Consider the following 18,719-nt stretch of genomic DNA (forward strand, 5'->3'; position numbering starts at 1 on the left):
TTATACCCTACCTTCATGAACCCTGGGGTAGCAAAAGGGTCAGATCTCGAAAAAATTTAAACTAGGATCAAATATCGAGTAGGTATTAAAAAAGGGTCAAAACACCAAATTTAGCGGTTAGGCGCCGATGACCGGGTCACAGCCAGCGGGCCGTTCAACGACGGCCACGGGGCGGCCCGATCGCAACTTGTAGAGGAGGCCTGAGGCCACGACGTTGGGCGCGCGAATGCATAGCCGGTGCGGGCGTGAGAAGGCGCGGAGCGGGGGCGTCCGCGAGAAGGCGCTGGCGAAGCAAGCAGGAAGCAGAGGTGGACCGATTCCTCCTCCAGGTCGTGGTCATTGGATAACCCCCGTCCGGGTCGTGGTGATTGGATAACCCACATCCGGGTCACTTGGTTCTTTACTTAAAAAACGGACAAGAACCAGACGTAGCTAGCTGGCTGAGATTTGCTTCCCTCTTTGATCTGCTGTCCTCTTGAGCGGGTGTATAGAGCATATACAATGGTAGGTAAGATAGTTTTATCTTAAGTTCTATATGTAATTTAAAGATGACCAAAAAAAGGTCTACAATAGGTTATCTATTAGCCTTATCTTCAATAACTAGTCATTTCTAAAAATATGATGAGACATATTGTGTTAAGAGATCATCTCTTGTCTTCTCTTAAATAAGAGAAGAAAACCTTTTTCTTTTGAGTTCTCTCTCCTCCACCTCATCATTTATCCTACGTGACATTTCTAAGATAGCATCATTGTACATGCCCTAGCAGCTTGTAGCAGAAACAAATTCGGACCATGAATAATGATAGTAGTATGAACTCGGTGATGACCCACAAGTATAGGGGATCTATCGTAGCCTTTTTGATAAGTAAGAGTGTCGAACCCAACGAGAAGCAGAAGGAAATGATAAGCAGTTTTCAGTAAGGTATTCTCTGCAAGCACTGAAATTATCGATAACAGATAGTTTTTGTGATAAGGTAATTTATAACAAGTGGCAAATAATAAAAGTAAATAAGGTGCAGCAAGATGGTCCAATCTTTTTTGTAGCAAAGAACAAGCCTGGACAAACTCTTATATGAAGTAAAGCGCTCCCGAGGACACATGGGAATTATCGTCAAACTAGTTTTCATCACGTTCATATGATTCGCGTTCAGTACTTTGATAATTTGATATGTGGGTGGACCGGTGCTTGGGTGTTGTCCTTACTTGGACAAGCATCCCACTTATGATTCACCCCCATTGCAAGCATCCGCAATTACAACAGAAGTATTAAGATAAACCTAACCACAGCATGAAACATATGGATCCAAATCAGCCCCTTACGAAGCAACGTGTCGGGTGGTAGGTGCGACATATGCCAACGGGTGGCTTATCATTGTGGGAGCCAGTAAGACATCGCCGGTGCCTGGAAACGGGATAAGGCGAAGACATGCACGCCGTCGGATCTTACCCAGATTCGGGGCTCTCCGTGGAGATAACACCCCTACTGCTGCTCTGCGGGGTCTCCGCATGATCACTAGATGGACAAATAGCTACACAATGCTCCTTGAGCTGTTTTGGTGGGAGGAGGAAGAAGGGCACGGCTAGCCTGCTTCTTCTCCTTGTGTGGTGTCTAGGACTAGCAGGGGATCGAACCCTTTGCATGGGTGCCCCGGGGGGTTTATATAGGCCCACCCCCCGGGGGTACAATGGTAATCCGATTGGGCGCGGGGCCCAGCCGTCTGTGACTGCGCTCGCCGGCTTCTGCACCGGCTGCTGGGGCCCGCCGACTGGTGGGTCCCGCCGGCTGCCAGCCCCTTGGTCGACAGGCAGGCCCCACTGTCCAGGGCCTGGTCGGCGGCTGGTTACTGTGGCTCCATCTTGGTGACGTGGGCTTCGTCGTGGTAGGCGCGGCTACAGTACCGCCGCCCGTTGGGCGATCGCTGTAGCCTCACCGCGTCTTGTCTCCTTAATGGGGCGTCTCCTTCGAGGGAGAGCGACAAGCCGGCTGCGGGGAGCCGGCTCTGTCTTGAGCCGACTGGTTGGAGGCGTGGCCGCCTTCGGGCGTCTCTCTGCCCGAAGGGGCCCACCATCTGTGGGCCACGCTGGCGGCCCGTCGTGGGTGACACCAAGGTCAACATGGCAACAGTGCCGCGCCGGACGGGTCATGCCTACTCCGTACGGCGCACTGTGCCAGGCGTGCTCCGGGATTCGGGGTGGCAGGCTTCACTGTAGCCACGCCCCGTCGCACCGCCGTTAGGTGGGTGCAAACTTTGAGGGTACGGTCTCGACCGCTTTATGGGGCCGGCTTCTTGGAGTCGGCCTTCTCACGGCCGGCTTCCCGAAGTCGGTCCTCCCGTGGCTTTCTTCATGAGGGCTAAAGTCGGGCCGCCTTCCGAAAGCCGGCCTGGATGACAGCCAGCAAGGGGAAGGCGGCCCCATGTCTTGGGTTCTTGAGAGCCGGACGGGCTCGTAATTTTTTCAGAAGGGGCCAGAGGAAGCCGGCTAGGCTACCCATGGTTATTTACTCCAACAGTAGTCCCCAAAGCTGATCGAGCTCCGAGGCGGACAAAGGGACGAGAAGCTTGGTCAGCTTCCCATCCTGAAGAGCCGGCTTTGCGGGTGTATGCCGACTTCAGAGAGCTCCACGTCTTGTAGGCGGGAAAGGGGGGCGACCTGCGTGCCGACCGCGGGCCCTCCCGCGGCCACGTGGCAGCGAGATCCTGCTAGCGCACGCGCGCGACGGGACGCCGCCGCTGGCCCAGGCCCGCCACTCGCAGGCCTTGATCCGAGCGCGGATCTTCCGTGGACCACATGGGCCGCTCGCCTTCCCGCGGCGGTTTTATTTCGCCGTCAAGGCACAATAATCGCGGGACGTGGGGGAGTGGGCACGATCGATCCCCATGTTTCCCCACGCCGCGCCTCCTCGGCTCCGCCACGCGAGCCTATAAGTAGGGGGAGGAGGGGGAGCGGCAGAGGTTCGCACGCTCTCTCTCGCTCCGCCCCTTCTCGTCCTCGTTTCTCCCTCTCGTTGCCGCCGCAGCCTCCCGTCTCAGCGCCGCCGCGCCTCCACATCGTCTCGCTCCCATGGCGCTGTCAAGCTCGTGGGACGGCTCCAACGTCCACGAGGAACACGTTGAGTTCCTCCGCCAGACTCGGCGCCTGCCCGACGCCAACCTTGTGCGGGTCCGCCTGGCGCCAAAGACGGAGATTTCGCCGGCGCCGGAGGAGGGCGAGCGGGTCGTCTTTCGCTCGCACTTCCTGCGCGGCTTCGGCCTTCTGGCGAGCGGATTTCTGCGCTCCTTCCTCGAGTTCTACAACCTTCAGCCGCATCACCTCACGACCAATGCGGTGATGCTGCTGTCGGCCTTCGTCTCCCTCTGCGAAGGTTTCTTGGGGCTGCTCCCCACGCTGGAGCTCTGGGGGGAGTTCTTCCAGAGCAAACTCGGCACCGTCGTCGCGGGCGTGCCCGCCCCCTGCGGGGCCTTCATCGCCATGAGGAGGGCGAGCGAGAACAACCCATTCCCGCCCATCCCCCTGATCCAATCGGTGAAGATCTGGCAGAAATCATACTTCTACGTGAAGAACGTCGCCGAGCAAGGGGACCACGTCAACCTGCCGGATTACGTAGCCGGCCCGCCAGCTGGGAGGCAGCCCTCATGGAGTTTCCGGTCCCGGTCACTGTCTCAGGCCGGGAACGCCGCCGTCTCTCGGCTTCGGGTGATGATCCAGTCGGAAGGCCTAAGCGGGGCCGACTTGGTGGCCGCCTTCGTAGAGCGCCGGATATCTCCTCTCCAAAGCCGGCCCCACATGATGTGCCAGATGAGCGGCCGCTTCGACCCAAGCCGGCTGAGCACCAGGGAGATGCCTCACGCGGAGGTATCGTATATGGTAAACTATATCTCCAACTGCAAGCTCGCCGGGGACTGGCGATACGGCAAGGCGCCATATTCTCGCGCCAACCCTCCGCCCGTGGTAAGCTTTCTTTTCTTTCTTCTTTTCATGGGTAGCCGGCTTTATGATGGCCGGCTTCTAATCAGTCGGTCCTTCTTAGCAGAACCCCCTTCTCCCGCCGACGACCGGGACAGCGGGGATAGAACGCCAGTATGCCCCTGACCGCACGGCGGACGACGTCGACGATCCGGACTTGGGGGCGGCCGCCATGGAAGACGCCGTCGTGGGGGATGACGCCGAGCCCGGGGGCTCAAGGCTCACCGCGAGCTTCGAGGACTGGCCGGATGATGCTGAAGCCGAAGTCGCCCCGCGTCGCCAGCCGGCGGCCGACCATCAGGGCGCGGGCTCGTCCATCGCGCCGGCTGCCGGCGGTGGCGCACAGAAGCGCTGGGCCGCTTCAGGCCTCTTCAGCAGTCGGCCGAAGAAGTCCAAAGCCTCCACCGCGGCGACCAAGCGAGACGAGGCGGCTGCGAAAGCAGCCCGCTTCCGCAAGGCGGTGAAGCAGCCTCAAGCGGTCTCAGCGTAAGTTGTCAATTGCCTTGTCGCATGCTCTTCATCATTCTCTTCTTGTTCGAGCATTCTTCTTAATTTCTTCCGCTTGCTGGACAGGGCGCCGCTTTCCCTTGAGCGTGGTCCGGACGGCTCCGTAGTTGGGCCGACTGGAGGTTCTTCAAGCTCCCGCCGTGTGGACCCCCGCGCTGACCTCAGGGAGGCCACAGAGAGGAATGCCCGTGAAGCGCGGGAGGAGCGCGAGGCGGCGGAGAAAGCGGCCGCCCAGGCGGCGAGGGAGCAGGCCGACGCGGCAGCCAAGGCCCAGGCGGAGGCGGTGACCGCGGAGACGGAGGCGGAGGGTCCGCGCAACCAGCCTCCGCTGCTCGCCATTCCCCTCCGAGCCGTGACCCCCGACACCCCATTGCCCTTGGCGGAGGAGATCGTCCAAGACCCGCCGCTGATGGAGAGGGGGGAGGACCCCGTGGCCTTTGCGAGGAGAGCGCCGCCAGCAGCGCCAACCGGAGCGGGCTAAGGCGGCCAATCGTCAACGGCGCCAGAGGGGCCGGCCGGGGGTGAGCCGAAGGACAGAGCCGGCCTCAAGGTGCAGCCGGTGATGGGCCGGCGCGCAGGGGGAGGCGCCGCTCCGCCGGAGTCGCGCCGAGTCGCGGGCGCAGGCCAGTCAGCGGAAGATCTGGAGGCGGCCAGCACTGCCACGTCCGAGTGGACTCCCAGCGGAGGGACTGGCGAGCTGAATGTGGCGGCTCAAGGGGTCCGGAGCCGGCTGCAAGCTCAGGCCGCCTTGCTGCAACAGTTCACCCAGGAGTTCCTGTCGACGCGAGCCACCATCCGGGTGAGTCCTTCATTCTTGGCCGCTTTGCTCTCTTGATTTCTTCCGTGGGGGCGCGTCAGCGCACCCACTGGGTGTAGTCCCCGAGATTCGGGCCGACTGCTGCGTAGTCAGGTCGGATCTTTCTTGACAGCTACCTTATTTTTGCCTCTTGTCTAAACTTCCAGGAATATCACAACCTCCGTGCTGCCGCCTTCAACTCCCAGGCTCGGGAGTTGAGCCGGAGGACCGACGACCTGGCCGACAGCCGAAGTAAGTACTCGATCTTGTCTGTCTCCTGTGGGGGCGCGTCAGCGCACCCACTGGGTGTAGTCCCCGAGATTCGGGCCGACTGCTGAGCAGTCGGGTCGGATCTTTCTTGACGACTCTTTCCTTATTGGTTTTTCTTTTTCTTTGTCTTCAGGGGCCAACGCCGACTTGAGGAAGGAGCTCGGCGAAGCGAAGGCCGCCCTTCATACCAAGGATGCTGAGTACGCTGCCTTGGTCCAGGAACGTTATCGCCTGGCTAAGAAGCTGGCCGACCAAGAGAAGAGCCACAAGGCGGCCCTGCAGAAGGCGCAGGATAGCGAGGCCGCCCTGAAGGCAGAGTATGAGACCGAGGTGGCGAGCTGGGCTGAGACCCGGCGAGCACTGGATGAAGGCTTCGGCCGGATCGAGGACTTGATCCATGGTAAGCCGCCTTCCTCGCCCCTCTCCTGCCCCTTGCCGCCTGGGTTTTGGCTTAACTTGTGCTGCTGCTTATTTATTTATTTTTTGGTGCAGACTACTTCCCCGGCTACTCCGCCTTCGCCGCCCAAAGCATCGAGGCCCATCGCGAGGCGCGCCGTCAGGCGGGGGCCAACATCGCGCCGGATGCGAACCGGACGCTTGAGGAGCAGCTCTTGGCTGTCCAAGTGCGGTTGCAGCCGGCTCATCGGATGCTTCGCCGGCTCCAACGTGCCGGGGCGCAAGTGTTGGCCGCCCTCTGGCCCGGCGAGACGATCCCCCGCATCCCAAGTCGAACTGCCGACTGGCTGGAGGTCGCAGTCGGTCGCTTTGAGGCTTGGAAGGCGTCGGCGGCCCGCCTCGGAGCCGGGCGGGCGTTGGAGTTCGTTCGGGCTTGGTACCCAGGGCTGAGCCTGGACTAGCTGCACACTTGGCGGATGGAGGCCGACGCGGAGCTGGAAGAGGTGAGGCCGGCTATCGCCCAGCGGGCTTCGACGATCGCCGAGTGCACCGACATCAGCGTTTTTGCACCCGAGATCGATGATGATGGTGTTGCCCAGCCGGAGGAGTGGTTCAGGCTGAACCCGGCGGTGGGCGAGGACTCGGCGGAGGAGATCGCCTCCAGCGACGAGGGCGAGGATGACGAAGAGGAGGACGGCGAAGACGTCGAGCCGGCTGGTGGAGCAACCGGCCGACCCCAGGCCGACCATGCCTCCAGCAACGAGGCGCGTGGAAGCGCGCCCTCTGCGGGAGGCGGTGACCAAGCCGAGGTTCACCAGCCGGCCGCTCCTTCAACCGGCACAACCGTCTCCGCCAACCAGCCCGGCTCGTCGGTCGCTCCGCCAGCTTGACCTGCCGTCTTTATTTTTCCTGCTTGTTGTCTTTTGAAGAATCTTCATTAAGTTTTCGCAGTTCCACCCACTGGGGGTGTATCCAAACTATGTTGAATGCTGGCCTCTCGGAGGTCTTTTATGTAAATATTGTTATGTGCATGTTTGGTTTCCATTCGCGTATGCTTTTTATCCTTATGCCTTTTCCTTTGCTGCCTTCCCTCTTTGGGGAGGCAAGTACTTGAGCTTTCTTGGATTGAAGTGAAGTGAATGGAAACCGGCCGGCCGGCTACTCTGGTAGCCAGTCGGCGGTTGGAGAAAAACCGGCTTTTGTTATATTAGTCCGTTAGTCCCTAGCCGTTTTTCGTGTGGGCGCCCGTTCCTGCCTTTAACTCTTGCCAGCCGGACAGCCGGTTCTTCGAACTGCGACTTTTGGCAAGAGAAGGCTTGGGAGCCGGCACACTACTTGTCTGACTGCTGGTAGATGGCAGACCGGCTGAGGGCTAACAGCCGGCTTTCTTCCAGCAGGTCGACGCCGTCTTCTCGTGCTTCCTTGGCCTCCGCTTCCGTGTACATGGTTACTCGACGCGAGTCGAATTCGATGTCAGTTGGGATGACCGCCTCGGCACCATACACAAGGAAGAAAGGGGTGAAGCCGGTTGACTTGTTTGGTGTAGTGCGCAGACTCCAGAGGACAGCCGGCAGCTCGTCGAGCCAACAGCCGGCTGAGCGCTCCAAAGGCACGACCAGTCGGGGCTTGATGCCGGAGAGGATGAGGCCGTTGGCTCGCTCGACCTGGCCGTTTGACTACGGGTGGGCGACGGATGCTAAGTCTAGCCGGATACCTTGGGCTGCGCAGAAACGTGCCAAGGCTCCTTTGGCAAAATTCGTGCCATTGTCGATGATGATGCTGTGTGGCATGCCGTACCGAGTTGTTATGTCTGCGATGAACATCACAGTAGTCGGCCCATTCAGCTTCTTGATCGGCTTTGCTTCAATCCACTTGGTGAATTTGTCCACGGCGACGAGCAGATGCGTCATGCCGCCGCGCGCCGTCTTGAATGGGCCCACCATGTCCAGTCCCCAAACGGCGAAGGGCCAAGTGAGGGGAATGGTCTTGAGTGCCGAAGCCGGCATGTGTTGCTTGGAGCTGAAGAGTTGGCACCCCTTGCAATGTTTAACTAATTCTTTGGCGTCATCCAAAGCAGTCGGCCAGAAGAAACCATGGCGGAAGGCTTTGGCGACAAGTGATCTTGAGGCCGCATGGTGGCCGCACTCTCCTTGGTGAATGTCTCTGAGGATTGCAATGCCCTTCTCTTGCTCGACGCACCGTTGGAGGATTCCAGTGACACTACGCTTGACTAGTTCTCTGTTGACGATTGTGTATGCTCCGGCTCGACGTTGGACTTGTCTTGCTTCTGTTTCGTCAGCCGGCAGATCTTGGTTTACTAGGAAGTTGAGGATAGACTGAGCCCATGACGAAGCCGCGACTTCTTCTACTGCCAATGTGGCTACTGCCACCAGGGTGGGCGGGCTGGGTGGTGAGATGCTGGAGTCGGCCGCCGGCTGTTGTGCTGGTGCAGTCCCCGGGCCGGCTACCGCAGTCCCCGAGCCGGTTGCCGAAGTCCCCGGGCCGGCTGCGGGAGTCTCGGAGTCGCCTGCTTGGTTCTTCGAGCCGGACCCGGCCGCATTGGAGTCAGGCGGCACGAAGATGGAGTCAGACTCTGGAGACGGCTTGATAGATGGCTTGAGGAGGCGTTGTAGAGCGACGCCGGTTGGTATTGCTTGCCGAGTAGAGCCTATTCGAGCCAGGGCATCGGCTGGCTCGTTGTCGGCTCGCGGTACATGGAGGAACTCGCATCCTTCAAAGTATCCGCTGAGTTGTTGGACCAGGAAGCGGTAGCTCGCCATATTTGCGTCCTTGGCGTCCCAGTCGCCGGATGATTGCTGGACCACCAGGTCCGAGTCGCCATAACATAGGATCCGGCGAATGCCAAGTTCATTGGCAAGCCGGAGCCCGTGTATGAGTGCCTCGTACTCGGCCACGTTGTTGGAGGCGGCAAAGCAGATCTGTAGCGTGTATCTGAGCTTGTCGCCTTTGGGAGAGGTAAGGACGACGCTGGCTCCCAAGCCGGTGCGCATCTTGGATCCGTCGAAGTGCATGCGCCAATGGGTGGAGTCGGGAGCCGGCGGCAGGTACTGGGTCTCGGTCCAGTCGACGAGGAAGTCGGCCAGTGCTTGGGACTTGATGGCGGTGCGAGGCTGGTAGAAGATCGTGTAGGGGGCCAGCTCGATGGCCCATTTCGCCACCCGGCCGGATGCGTCCCGGCTGCCTATGATCTCGGCCAGCGGGGCGGTGCATACGACCGTGACGGGATGCTCTTGAAAGTAGGGCTTCAGCTTCTTGGCGGTGAAGTACACGCCGTAACACATCTTCTGGTAGTGCGGGTAGTTCTGCTTTGAAGCGGACAGCACCTCGCTCAAATAATACACCGGCCTCTGGACCGGCTGGGCTCGGCCTTCTTCTGGGCGTTGGACTACGATGACAGTGCTGACCACCCGGCTGGTTGCGGCGATGTAGAGGAGCATGGGCTCTTTCTCAGTCGGCGCCGCCAGAACGGGCGGCGTGGCCAGCATCTTCTTCAGCTCGTGAAAAGCTTGGTCGGCCTGGTCGTTCCACTCGAAGTGAGTGCTCTTCTTCATGAGGCGGTAGAGGGGGAGAGCTTTCTCTCCGAGCCGGCTGATGAAGCGGTTCAAGGAGGCCAAGCAACCGGTGAACTTTTGAATGTCTCGAAGCTTGGTGGGGATCGACATTCTCTCGATGGCCTTGATCTTCACCGGGTTGCATTCGATGCCGCTTTCGGAGACCAGGAAGCCTAGGAGCTGGCCGGCTGGCACTCCGAACACGCATTTCTCGGGGTTGAGCTTGATTTGGAACCGGCGTAGGTTCTCAAACGTTTCCTTGAGGTCTCCTAGCAAGGTGCCGCGCTTCTCTGTCTTCACCACGATGTTGTCCACGTAAACGTGAGCGTTTCTACCGAGTTGCTTGAGGAGGCACTTCTGCATGCAACGCTGAAAAGTGGCACCGGCATTTCTCAAGCCGAATGTCATAGTCAGGTAGCAGAAGGCTCCAAATGGCGTGATGAAGGCGGTCTTCAGGCGGTCGTCCGGATCCAACTTTATCTGGTGATATCCTGAGTAAGCATCCAAGAAGCTCAACAGCTCGCATCCGGTTGTGGAGTCTATCACTTGGTCAATCCTTGGCAGGGCAAAGGGATCTTTGGGGCAGGCCTTGTTGAGGCTTGTGTAGTCTATGCACATGCGCCACTTGTTATTCTTCTTTAGCACGAGGACCGGGTTGGCGAGCCACTTTGGAAAGAAAACTTCCATAATAAAGCCGGCTGCCAGAAGCCGGGCTATCTCCTCCCCTACAATCCTGCGTTTCTCCTCCGACAGTCGGCGAAGAGGTTGTTTGACCGGCTTTGCGTCTTCTCGGACGTGTAGTTTGTGCTCGTAGAATTTCCTCGGAACACCCGGCATGTCCTTGGGGGACCATGCAAAGATGTCCCGATTCTCACGGAGGAAATCGGCGAGCTCGCCTTCCTATTTGCTGTTCAGGTTTGCCCCGATGACGGCAAACCTCTCTGGGTGCTCGGGGTCAAGAGGTATCTTCTTCGTCTCCTTGGCCGGCTGGAAAGATCCTTGAGCATCGTGCTCCTTGGGGTCGGGGGACACGGCCGACTGCTTGCCGGCTATGGCCACGACTCGGTCCAACATCTTCTTTTCTTCGGCAATCACAAGGGACTCGGCCAGCCGACTGCTGGCTGCTGCGCACTCAGAGGACTTCTTGTAATCGCCGGCTACGGTGATGACGCCTTTGGTGCTTGGTATCTTCATCTTGAGGTATGCATAGTGGGGAACTGCCATGAATTTGGCCAAGGCAGGTCGGCCAAGCAATGCATGGTAAGGGCTCTCCAGGTCCACCACTTCAAATCAGATCGCTTCCCGGCGGAAATGCTCCTTGTCCCCAAAAAGTACATCAATCTTGATCTTGCCAATGGGGGCGCAGGACAGGCCGGGTACGATGCCATGAAACACTGTCCGAGTAGGCATGAGCTGCTTCGTCTTGGCGTTTAGCTTCTCCAGGGTGTCACGATACAGGATGTTGATGCTGCTCCCACCGTCTATCAACACACGGGAGAAGCGGGCGGCGCGTCTGTCTGTTGCAAGGGTGGCTTCCAGGACCAAGGCATAAGAGCCTGGAGACGGCATCACCTCTGGATGGTCGGCCCAGCTCCAGCTGATGGGCTTTTCTGACCAATGCATGTGTCCGGCGGGGTTGGCGGCGACCACGCTGACTTCCTGGAGCTCTCGGCGTCTACCGCGCCGGTCTTCGGGCTGGCTTGTAAAGACGATATAGGTTGCTTGCTCGTCGGGGAATTCGTCGTGCACGGCTCCGACTGCGGGCCGAGCGGCCGGAGGCGGCGGGGCCGGAGGCGGCGGGCCGGCAGGCGGAGGTGGCGCGAGCCCCTCGCCTTTGGAGATTCGGGTGAGCCAATGGCACTTCCGGGTTGTGTGGTTGGACGGCTTCGCGCCGCTGTGGAACTTGCAGGGGGCGTCGAGAGTTTGCTCGTAGGAGAAGGCCGGCTGCCAAGCCGGCCTGCCGCCCTTGGGCTTCTTGGGCGCGGGTCGCCCTTCAAGCGACGCGTCTTCAACTGTGGCCACCTGCCGGCTGGCGGGAGGCGGCGCAGGGCCCTTGCGCTTGTGGTCGTTCGAGTGTGGGCGTCGGCTGGAATCCCCAGCCGGCGTCTTGGGCGCCGGGTTAAGTACTTTCCTGGACGCGTCTACCCGAAGCTCGGTCTTCATCGAGGAGTCGGCGGTGGCGTACTTGTCCGCTATGTCCAGGAGCTCGTCGAGGGTAGTCGGCTCGTCGCAGAGGAGTTTGTGCTTGAGGAGGGTGCCTTCTCGGCATCCGGCTGTGAAGTATTCTATGGCTTGCACCTCGTGCACCCCTTCGCAAGAGTTGCGGAGCTCGGCCCAACGCGTGAGGTAGTCGCGAGTGGACTCGGCGGGGCCTTGTACGCACAAGGAGAGCTGTCTGGGCTTGGGAGCCCACTTGTAGGTGCTGGTGAAGTTGCGGATGAAGGCTTCTGTGAAGTCCAGCTAGCTGTTGATGCTGCGCGGCTTGAGGCTGTTGAGCCAGGTCCGCACCGTGCCTTGCAGCATGAGGGGCATGTACTTCACGGCAACGCGCCGGTTGCCGTTGGCTATGCTAACCGCCCTGGAGTAGTCGATCAACCAATCTTCCGGCTTCACGGAGCCGTTGTACTTGGGCGTGTCTCTTGGGAGCGAGAACCCTTTGGGGAAGGGCTCGTCGCGGATGCGGGGGCCGAAACAAGGCGGGCCGACATCGTCTTCTTCTTCCAACGCCAGGGATCGCGCCAGGCGGTCGATCCGATGGCGGGCGTCGTTCTTGCCGATTCCTTTGCGGCGGCCTAGCCGGCCGCTGAGAGTCGGGTGCGCCACTGGCGGCGGGGCGGGATATCTCTCTCCACGGGGTGGAGGCGGAGGCGGGTTGCCCCGCCATTCCATGGCTCGGGGATGGCCATCCGCGTCTCGCTCGATGGAGATTCGGGTCCGGCTGCGGCTGGCAGCTGGCTCTTTCTCGCGCCGCGCACGGGTGTTGCTCGTAGTCGGTGTCCGGGACGTCGCGCCGTGATCTCAGCGCGGGGGAGGGCTTTCCGCGCGGGCGTCGGCTTCATGTCGCTGCGCGGCTGCGTCAATCAGTTGCTGGATGCGCCGGGTCATGTGGGGGAGGTCTTCGGCCTCCAAGCCGTCCAACTCGTCTACGGCCGCCTGGGCGGCACGCAAGTTCTCGAGCGGAGTGGCATAGACCGGGCGGTCGACACCCAGCATGTCGGCGATGACGGCGCCGCGTTGCTTGACAAGGCCGGCCCAGCTTGGCCCTCCTGGGGCCGGCGTGCTGAAGGCGGCGCGGTCAGCTTCGCGCTGGTAGGCCTCAGTGAGGCATCTTACAGAAGCCAGCCTCCGGCCCTCTGCGAGGAGGGCGAGGCGGCGTGCCTCCAGTGCTTCGTCGTCGGCATTAGCCGGGAGGGGGTGGACAAGTCGTGGGCCGCCGCGTGCGGGGCGTCATGGTCGCTCTCGTCGGCCGGGCCGCCGTGGCCGACAACCATCACTTCGGTGGTGACAGCGTCACAGCCACCGGCTCGGGGAAGCGGGTCGTTGTAGATCGTGACGTTGGTGGGGAAGGTGTCGAACGAGGCCGTGTCGGAGTCGACAGGCATCGGGTCGGTGGAGCCAACCAACTCCAGGTCCACAGCGGGCTCGCTGGAGACATGGAGCTGGCCAAGAAGGTTGGCGAGGTGGTCGGTGCCCGCATCGGAGGCGAGCTCATCGGAGATGAGGGTCTTGTCGAGGAGATCAGCGAGGCTGCTCGCTGCGCAGGCGTTGGTGACGCCTTGCAGCGTGTCGTGGCAAGCGCCATCGGGCGTGCCGGGCTGGCTACGCTCGCGGGGGAGAAAAAGGGTTCCCGTCCAGAACAGGTCTCCGGACGACGGTGCACCTGGCCCCACGGTGGGCGCCAAATGTCGGGTGGTAGGTGCGACATATGCCAACGGGTGGCTTATCATTATGGGAGCCAGTAAGACATCGCCGGTGCCTGGAAACGGGATAAGGCGAAGACATGCACGCCGTCGGATCTTACCCAGCTTCGGGGCTCTCCGTGGAGATAACACCCCTACTGCTGCTCTGCGGGGTCTCCGCATGATTACTAGATGGACAAATAGCTACACAATGCTCCTTGAGCTGTTTTGGTGGGAGGAGGAAGAAGGGCACGGCTAGCCTGCTTCTTCTCCTTGTGTGGTGTCTAGGACTAGCAGGGGGTCGAACCCTTTGCATGGGTGCCCCGGGGGGTTTATATAGGCCCACCCCCAAGGGTACAATGGTAATCCGACTGGGCGCGGGGCCCAGCCATCTGTGACTGCGCTCGCCGGCTTCTGCGCCGGCTGCTGGGGCCCGCCGACTGGTGGGTCCCGCCGGCTACCGGTCCCTTGGTTGACAGGCAGGCCCCACTGTCCAGGGCCTGGTCGGCGGCTGGTTACTGTGGCTCCATCTTGGTGACGTGGGCTTCGTCGTGGTAGGCGCGGCTACAGTACCGCCGCCCATCGGGCGATCGTTGTAGCCTCACCGCGTCTTGTCTCCTTAATGGGGCGTCTCCTTCGAGGGAGGCGGCAAGCCGGCTGCGGGGAGCCGGCTCTGTCTTGGGCCGACTGGTTGGAGGCGTGGCCGCCTTCGGGCGTCTCTCTGCCCGAAGGGGCCCACCATCTGTGGGCCACGCTGGCGGCCCGTCGTGGGTAACACCAATGTCAACATGGCAACAGTGCCGCGCCGGACGGGTCATGCCTACTCCGTACGGCGCACTGTGCCAGGCGTGCTCCGGGATTCGAGGGTGGCAGGCTTCACTGTAGCCACGCCCCGTCGCACCGCCGTTAGGTGGGTGCAAACTTTGAGGGTACGGTCTCGACCGCTTTATGGGGGCCGGCTTCTTGGAGTCGGCCTTCTCACGGCCGGCTTCCCGAAGTCGGCCCTCCCGTGGCTTTCTTCATGAGGGCTAAAGTCGGGCCGCCTTCCGAAAGCCGGCCTGGATGACAGCCAGCAAGGGGAAGGCGGCCCCATGTCTTGGGTTCTTGAGAGCCGGACGGGCTCGTAATTTTTTCAGAAGGGGCCAGGGGAAGCCGGCTAGGCTACCCATGGCTATTTACTCCGACACAACGCATAAACTAGGGTTTAAGCTTCTGTCACTCTAGCAACCCATCATCTACTTATTACTTCACAATGCCTCCCTCTAGGCCCAAACAATGGTGAAGTGTCATGTAGTCGACGTTTACATGACACCACTAGAGGAATGACAACATACATCTCATCAAAATATCGAACGAATACCAAATTCACATAACTACTAATAGCAAGACTTCTCCCATGTCCTCAGGAACAAACGTAACTACTCACAAAGCATATTCATGTTCATAATCAAAGGGGTATTAATATGCATAATGGATCTGAACATATGATCTTCCACCAAGTAAACCAACTAGCATCAACTACAAGGAGTAATCAACACTAATAGCAACCCACAGGTACCAATCTGAGGTTTGGATACAAAGATTGGGTACAAGAGATGAACTAGGGTTTGAGATGAAATGATTTTGATGAAGATGTTGATGGAGATTGACCCCCTCACGATGAGAGGATCGTTGGTGATGACGATGGCGATGATTTCCCCCTCCCGGAGGGAAGTGTCCCCGGCAGAACAGCTCTGCCGGAGCCCTAGATTGGTTCCGCCAAGGTTCCGCCTCGTGGCGGCGGAGTCTCGTCCCGAAAGCTTGCTTTTTTTTCCTCGACGAAAGATTCCATATAGCAGAAGATGGGCTTCGGAGGGCTACCAGGGGGGCCACGAGGCAGGGGGGCGCGCCCAGGGGGTAGGGCGCGCCCCCCACCCTCGTGGCTGGTGGGTGGCCCCCCTCTGGTATTTCTTGCGCTCAGTATTTTTTATATATTCTGAAAATAACTTCTGTGAAGTTTCGGTACTTTTGGAGCTGTGCAGAATAGGTTTCTAATATTTGCTGCTTTTCCAACCCAGAATCCCAGCTGCCGGCATTCTCCCTCTTCATGTAAACCTTGTAAAATAAGAGAGAATAAGCATAAGTATTGTGACATAATGTGTAATAACAACCCATAATGCAATAAATATCGATATAAAAGCATGATGCGAAATGGACGTATCACTCGGCGACTTGCGGAAACGCATCCGACGTCATCTTGATTTCTTTTTGATTGTGAAACTCCTGACTGGCGGATTAGACGTATCTGATCATCAAACAATGAATCAGCCGACTCTATCCAAGTTTGCTCATGCCAGGTCATCCCGCGCGATTTTTTTCTAGTTCTTTTTCATTTAGTCAATCACGAGCTTCTCGAACCCTAAAGAGCTCCCTCCAAAAACTCAACACCATCATGCGCAGGCCCCACGGTGGGCGCCAACTGTCGGGGATTTGTCAGGCAGATGCCTTTAGTGTGAGCACTTAGTCGCGAGGCCAACACATCTATGTGGTAGCTTGAGAGGGGTTGAATGGGACGAGAGGCGAGGTTTTACCCAAGTTTGGCCCCTCACGGTGGAGGTAAAAGCCTACATCCTGCTTCATTGATATTGATAATGATAATGTTCACGATTACAAGGGTGCTCTTTCTCTACCTCTATCTCGAGAGCTATTGACTTATCTGTCTAAACTTGTGAAACTTGTCCCTCTTGGGGTGTCTGCCCCTCCTTATATAAGTTGAAGGGACGGGTTACATGACTAGTCCTAGTAGGATTATGATTACTCTATTACAAGTGAAGTCCTAGTCTTGCTTCCTTTGTAAGGGAATATTCCTTATACTTTCCTCTTAAGCCGGCCTACTATAACATGAGCCGGCCTTCCATGAGCTGCCTTCTAGGCCACCGGGTCTTGTTGCTCCTCTGACCCGCCTGTCGGGCCACCAATGAGTTACCAGGCCCGGGCAGGTCATCAGTGAGTGGAGAGATCCGGATGGGTCACTTAGTGAGTCGCCAAGTCAGGGCGGGTCACTAGTGAATCCCCAAGTCCAGATGGGTCATACTTCCGGTCGGGTCATATCGCGGGGTATATCCCCGACAGGGGTGCCGTGTCCGGGTCGGGGTGTCGGGGTTGGGATGGCAAATCCTCGACCCCTCAGCGACCCTCGATCCTCGACCCCTCGACCACTCGGCGACCCTCGACCCTCGGCGACCCTCTTTTTTTACTTTCCTACTTTTTTCCATCTTCTTCTATTTCTTTTTTCATCATCATCTTCTTCTTCTACTACTACTTATTGTTCTTTTTTTCATCTTCTTCTTCCTCTTCTTCTTTTACTTCTTTTTTTTCATCTTCTTGTTTATTCTTAAAAAACAGAAAAAAAAACTAAACTAAACTAAACTAACCTAAACTAAATCTAAAAAAACACAAGAAAACTGACCTCCGGCGAGGTCGGCCCGTGGATGTAGGCCATGGGGAGGGGTGCGGGTTGAGGAAGGCCGCGGGGAAGGGCGGCGGGGCGCGGTGCAGCGCGGCTCTGACGATGGGGTGGGACAGGGCGGGCGGGCGGGCTGGCTGGCGACGGGGCGGGCTCCGGGGGGCGTGGCTGGCCGACGGCGCCTCGGGCTTTGGGGGTGGCGTGGGCCGGCGGCGGCTCGGGCTACGAGGGCGGCGCAGGTGAGGTGAGGGAAGAGAGAGGGGTGGGGTGGGGCGCTGACTGTTTTAGCTAGGTCAAATTATTTTGCTGTCTGCTGGCAGACGACATAGAAGTTTTGTCGTCTGCTAGCAGACGGCAAAGAGCCTAGCTAGTGGGATGGGGCCGGGGGGAACGGCCGTTAGCTTGGTCACTTTCTTTGTCGTCTGCTAACAGACGACAAAGAACTGGCTAACGGCAAATATGATCTTTGCCATCAGTTTTCTGTAAGCTGACGGCAAAAACCTTCTTTGCGGCAAAAAACTGGCTGACGGCAAAGGCCCTGATTCCAGTAATGTTCCCACTATAACGCATGGGGCATCCTCTAGTTAAGACAGGTCATGGACATAGTCACTAAACGGGTATTCTGATAAAAGTAACAATCAGGTCATTATATTGTACCCTCAAAATTAACTGTTACATGGCCTTGCTAATTTCAAAGCGATTCTTCTGCTTGTAAAAATTGCGTTAAATTAACTTAATCTCACGTACATACATACATACATACATACACACATACATACGTCAATCAAAAGTACAATATGATGTACTCCCTCCGTCCGAGTTTGTTAGGCCTCTCAGCATCACAAGCATGTCCACTTTTATAAAGCCCCGCGTTGGAAAGGTGTATGCATGCAACCATTTCATTGGTTGCATTGAAAGCTATTGTTGTTGGTGCTATGGCTGAAAAATTAATACACTTCATGCGTGTTTTTTCATTGGCTGTATGCATGTGAGAGAGTGCATTAAGAGTGAAGTGAAAGAATTAATGTGAGCAAATTACTATGTGTCTTGGTTTAAGAGAAGTTGTCTTCAGGCCTAATAAACCCGGACGGAGGGAGTACAACGAAAAAGCTACTCTACCTAGCTACTGAACTAGTAATAAATCTCTAGATTAAACGCCTGCCACCTACAACCAGCTGCCTGTCGCTCAACTTCGGCCAAGCTTGATGATCTTTCTTACCGCAGGGTTGATCAGGATCGATCTCACCACACCGCTCGCCCTTCGGCCCTACTGAAATAAACAGGAAATCAGATCAGCTGGGCCGAGAAATGGGCAATTTTACAACGGGCTTGCAAAAAAGAGATGTGATTCAGAGTCCTGGTGTACTTACCTGCCGCTACACTAGCTAGTTGTGCGACGGATTTGCGCGGGTTTTCGGGACCCGACGGCCCCCGAGGTCGGCCCCCGCTCCCCTGAACGGCACCACCGTCCGCCAGCTGCCGACGACCATGTCTTGCTGCTCTTCCGACGACGAGGTTCGGGCCGCGGTCACCAGCAGCTTCCTGGAGGAGCGGTGCGCTGCCGCCGACACCGGCGACACGCTCAGCAGCAGCAGCAGAAGAAGAAGCGTGAAGACTGGCAGGAGAGCTGCAGACTGCAAAGATCGGAATCTGGCCATGACTAGCACTGTGAGCGGTCGATTCGCTGGTCAGGTGGATGTGTGTGCAAGCAAGCAGAGAATGGCAGTGGGCAGTGGTTAAAGACGGAGGTTTGGCTAGGATGGATGGGATTTGGGCTTAATGGTCAGGCCTGCTGCAGTGATCTGGATCCAAGATTAAACTGACGATCGTGTAGATTTATGCGGTTAAGTGTGGCGCCACTTCCATAA

The sequence above is a fragment of the Triticum urartu genome, chromosome 5A, assembly GCF_056163025.1.
Source record: "Triticum urartu cultivar PI428250 chromosome 5A, HENAU_Tu73, whole genome shotgun sequence".
Classification (NCBI taxonomy): Eukaryota; Viridiplantae; Streptophyta; class Magnoliopsida; order Poales; family Poaceae; genus Triticum; species Triticum urartu.